The sequence below is a fragment of the Macrobrachium nipponense genome, chromosome 19 (genome assembly GCF_015104395.2).
Source record: "Macrobrachium nipponense isolate FS-2020 chromosome 19, ASM1510439v2, whole genome shotgun sequence".
In the NCBI taxonomy this organism is placed as follows: Eukaryota; Metazoa; Arthropoda; class Malacostraca; order Decapoda; family Palaemonidae; genus Macrobrachium; species Macrobrachium nipponense.
In genome coordinates, this window is record NC_061088.1 from 39502673 (window position 1) to 39508201 (window position 5529).

Consider the following 5529-nt stretch of genomic DNA (forward strand, 5'->3'; position numbering starts at 1 on the left):
GCCATATGTACAGCCTCTCTGCGGAATAATGTTAGTTCGATCTTCCTCTTTGTCTGACTCAGTCCTTACAATACTTGCTGTACATGTTTCATTCATGATTGATATGCATTGTTTCATTTGCTGTATTAATAAAGTTACTATTAATGTTTCATTTCCCAATGAGCAATGATTGTTTCATAATACTTCGATTTTAGCATGGAACTAATTATGTATGTTCGATTTTGTCTAGTTATTGTAGTACATTAATATAAAATAACCTGTCACGTACTAGTGGAAATTTCTTTCTTCACAAGATTGCACGTACAGATCGTAGACTGGGGAGTACTAGGTATTGAGTACTCTTTTGTCATTCATCAAAGGATCAAGGTGCTTCGGAAAGCTCTTGCACAAGTCCCATTAAAAATGGATATTAAAAGAAAATAAATGAATCATTTGACATAAGTGACATTTAAAAATGGCGATTAGAATAAAATAAGTGAATTCCTTTGAACAAGTGACATTAAAAAGTTGATTTAACAACAAAATCGGTGAATTTTGTATTTATAAGAGAACTGTGTCTTGCAATAAGGGTGTGAACAAAGAGGCAGGTAGAAGCGTACTGATTTTATTACAGGTAAGGAAAATTAATATATACAACATGCAGATAGAAGTGTAGCGTCCGACCCACAAGAGAGCAAAAATGGGTCAGCGTCAGCCGATTTGTGCTTCTTTGGAGACATATATTCATAAATATAAAAGCATACAGAGTATGACATTGCATGATTTATACATTGGTGGAAAGCCCGCTGAATGCTCTTTCGAATGGATATAAGAACAACGCAACTGTAGGAATACGTACAATAAATTTCTATATAAAGCGTTGTCCTTACAAATACTCAACCACCTAGGACAATAATTAAGGCATAATTGTTGGATGAAAGAGCAAGATTCCAATCACTACTTGCGATAGCGTGCGGGCCAGCAGAGGCAGCTGCGGGTACGCAAGGCTAGCTGCCTTGGTACATCCTCGGCCTTGTAGTCCTCGGTGGGATTCGGAGACAGATTGCCTCCCCTGGGGTAATCCTCAGGGGGTTTGACTTTCTTCCAAGGGTGGCCGTGTCTGGGTGGTTTGGTGTTCTCCGGTGTTGTTTCATGCTGGGGAGGCAGCAAGGGGTGCCCGACAGAGTCTGCATTGGCGTAGTCTTCATTTGTTAGGAAGGCAGGCTTCAGTCTGCATATCATGATCCAATCCTCACAACCATTTATGGAAATGAGGTATGCCTTGTCAGTGCATTGGAGGACACAGAAGCGGCCTCGGTAGGGCTTTGTCAGTGGTGGGCAGCAGGCGTCTTCCCTGACAAAGACGTGTTGGCAGGACGATAAGACCTTGAGAAGGAAATGTTTGGTTCTATCAGAGAAGGTCTTGAGGAAGGGCGTGAACTTTCCGCCAGTCTCCCGAAGCCTAGCAATGGACACTTCTGTGTCATCGGCATTGGGAAGAATTCACCTGGGACTGCCAACAGTTCTCTGTAAATCTTCTCCGCTGGTGATGCCTTGCCATTCGCCCGTGGGGCAGCCCGGAGGCGAGGAGGACCCACGGTAGTTGAGATTTCCAGTCTTTGCCAGTGCAGCATGCCATCAGGGATGCTTTCAGTGACCGGTGGACTCTTTCTACCATGCCATTGGCCGTTGGGTTATAGGTGGTGGTAGCATGGAGCAATGTCCCCATCAGGCGGGCCAGGGAAGTCCACAGCTCCGACAGAAAGACAGGTCTGTGGTCCGCCGTGATGTCGTCTGGCACTCCGAATCGGCTGATCCAGCTAGAGAGAATGGCTTTGGTGGTTGCATCCGACATCAGCATTGCCTCAAGCCACCTGGTGGAATGGTCGATTATCGTCAGGAGGTATCTGGCGCCTTCAGACAGGGGCAGGGGACCTATGACGTCCACTTGAATGTGGCCGAATCTTCGTTTCGGCTGAGGGAACTCCCCCACACTCGATTCTGTGTGCCGGCTTATCTTGCTTGACTGGCAAGGGATGCAGTTCCTGGCCCACTCACGAGAATCCTTTCGAATTCCGTGCCAGACGAACTTCTCTGTCAGGAGGTGCATCGTCGTCCAGCCTAAGGGGTGCGAGAGCCCATGTATGACATCGAACATGGCCCTTCTGCGGGAAGTAGGGATCAGCGGGTGGGGGCGGCCAGTGCTGGTGTCGCAGAGGAGCGTCGTGCCTGAGGTTCCGAAGGGCACGTCCTCAGACTTGAGGGAGGTGAGGGCTGTGCGGCATGTGGCAGTCTCAGGGTCGGTGGCCTGTTCCCGGGCGAGATCTTCATAGTCGATCCAAAGGTGAACAGCGTTGATCTCTATCCTCGAAAGGGTGTCAGCCTTGAGATTCTTCTATCTGGAGACTTGATGGATGGTGCAGCTGAATTCAGCAATGCCTGCCAGCTATCTCTGTTGTCTTGCTGACCAGGTGTCGCCCGCCTTGGTGAAGGCATGAACCAAGGGGCAGTGTTCTGTCCTAGTGAAGGGGTGTCCTCGAGGAGGTAACGGAAGTTGGGCACTGCTTGGTACACTGCCAGGAGCTTACGGTCAAACATGCTGTACATTGTTTTGGCGGGTGACAGTTTTCTACTGAAGAAGGCAAGCGGCTGAGGGGCACCCTGGACCATCTGCTCAAGGACAGCTCCTCAAGTGACGCCTTTGACATGCCTTTGCACGAAAAGGCTGCCTTTTTGTCAAAGGTGCCTTTGGATAGTCCAGCCAATCACATCGCCCGTATCATAGCGTGCTTAGAGAATGAGAACCAATCACGATACAGTAGCATATTAGCTGATTGTTGATGGCAGAGCGATTAAAGAGCGGCACGATGGACCCTGTGGCTAAGAAAAGGAAGCAACCTCCCTAATTTAGCAGACTAATTGCCATACATACCTAGATTGAAGCAACTTTTGGCTAGGCCTTGGCTTATGTTCTACTGTTGACTTCATGCTAGTTATGATATATTCCTAGTAGGCTATATGTTAGGCTATGCAAAAGTAAACTATGATATTGCTTGGAAATGAATGTTTTAGCCTAAGCTGTGATGATGTGCCTAGGCCTGTGGGTATTATTGCATAAGTTGCCAATACCTATGCCTTGCCTAACCAGATCATTTTATTTTTATATATTTTACACAATTCTAAGAGATTTTTCATGTATGGCATTTCTGCCGCATATGAATGTTAACCATTTAATCTTAGGTTAGGTTAGGGGTAAAAAGTTAGGGAGATTTTGAAGAATAGCAGTCCCACACAAACATGGGACCTTTTCAAAAGGATAAAACTGGGGTCCGTATTTTTAAAAGGGTCTTATCTACAAGACCAATTCTTAACCTAGCCTAACCTTAACCTAACCTAACCATGCCTAGTTGTGACTCAAGTAATTGTTATGTACTCTATCTGTGGTATCAGAGTCACTTTTTTTTTTTCCTTTGATGAGGTAGAGATGTGGGAAGTCATTGATCATAATTACTGTCAATAATTACACAATTACATTGATGTTTCTTTTCCAGAGTTATTGCAGTAGCTAATTTCTGTATTATAATCTTTTTAGGTGGTGGTCCTCATGAAAGTTTAGCTCTAGAACCTTCAGAGGAAGCTTTGGTAAGATTGGGCCTACTGGAGCAAGAAGCAGTTGAGGTGTTGGCAGATGTTTCTGATATTTTTCAGGATATATTGTCCAATCAAAAAAGAATTAAATGAAAGTGTAAAAAGAATTAAATGGAAGTGTAAGGGTAATAGCTGACAGCATGGTAACCATGACTGATATCCTTAAGAGACATTATGCATATTTTTTTTTTTAAGTGGTAGTACTTTTAATATAGTCTATACAGTAGTAAAATCTTTTTTTTTTTCAGAGCATGCCTTATATGTTCCTATACCAAGGGTGCCCATAATGTGATAAATTCATATACCTTTTCATTATTGAGATTAGTTTTTGTAAGCTTTTTTTGTTTAAGAGTAATGTGATATACTACCTCATTGTCTTATGCTAATCACTCCATTATTTAATGAGGTTTATTTTTTATTTTTCCTCCATTTACTCTTATTATATCGTGCTTCTTGTGATCTCGTGTTATTGTGATAAGTTTAGTACAGTTTTTGTTTATTTACAATGCTATTTCATGTTATTTCTCTATTGTGGCTATAAAGCCTGTTTTCTTATTTATAATAGTATAAAATGATGCCTCTGTGATCTCAGTTACCTCTACCTTATTGTAAGTTTTTATTTTTTATTTACTTTAGTATGTTATTTCTTTCCTGAGATAATGTACTATGTGATACACTGATATTGCTATTATTAAGGGTCATTCAGTGATACAGTAACCTATTTGTGTCTAGGTAATATGAACATTAAATTCATTTATTTCATAACATTTGTATCTAGGTGGCATTCATTTCATAATGTGAGTCACTGTATGCAGTACTGTACTTATCTCAGAACACTTTAACCTATGTTTAACGTGCCTTATGAGTACCAGAAGAGAAGTGATAGGGAAGGGAAATTGCATACATATTTTCACCTTTGCATATAGTACATAGTATAAAGATAAATTTTCTGTATTGAGATTTATTAAACAAGACAAAAAAAATATATTGTTTTTCTAGCATTGATTATACATGAACATTTTATAAGATATACGATAACTAAAGGTCAAAACAATCAGATTATAATATAGGAATTTTAGATTGTATATATGAAATCATTTTAAATAATAAACATCCAATAACTTTAACTCTAACGTCTGCAGAGGGAAATCACACTATTACAAAGCAATTAGAGTAACTTGCAAAATAAAACTATGTATAATGGCGTTCATTGGCGTATTACAAGAGGTAGGAGACATCCTTTTCTTACTTGTTGTCAATCCCAAAGTTGCCTTTCCCACCTCAAAGGCTGCTCTAACCAGCCCTAGCGCAAAGGCTCCCACGACGCCATATTTCCAAGATGGCGGCGCACACTCGGTGTTTTGAGTATGAGCCTTTCGAGTAACGGCCGACAGGAACGGCGCCTTTGCCACAAAAGGCGCCTTTGGGAGTTTTGAGTATGCGGCCCCAGATCCCCTTTGTCATGATCTTAACGAGTCCTTGGTGTTGGACCCTTGTGTTGCACAACTTAATTTTCAGAAAAATAAAATTCTACGGCCAGGAGTGAGGTAAACCAAAAGGACTTCATGAAAACATGAGGTCGTACCTGGTAACTGGAGGTGTGAACCAATTTTACCAAGCCTGATTGGCCCAAACCAACAAAGCAACCATGACTAGCAAGACTCAATGTGACCACCTTTGTAATCATGTAAGCTCCCCCTGGAGGCCCCATTCATTGGCAGGAATGATATAAGAAAATGATAAAAACTGCCTTTTCAGTATTCAGAAAATTATATTGAAAACTATGTAAATTTCCTGAATAAAAGTAAAAATTATTACCAAATATATATATTTTTTTAGTTGTATTCAGTCCCAGTACTATTTAGGCAGTCCCCGGGTTTTGTCAGGTTCATGTAACGTCGT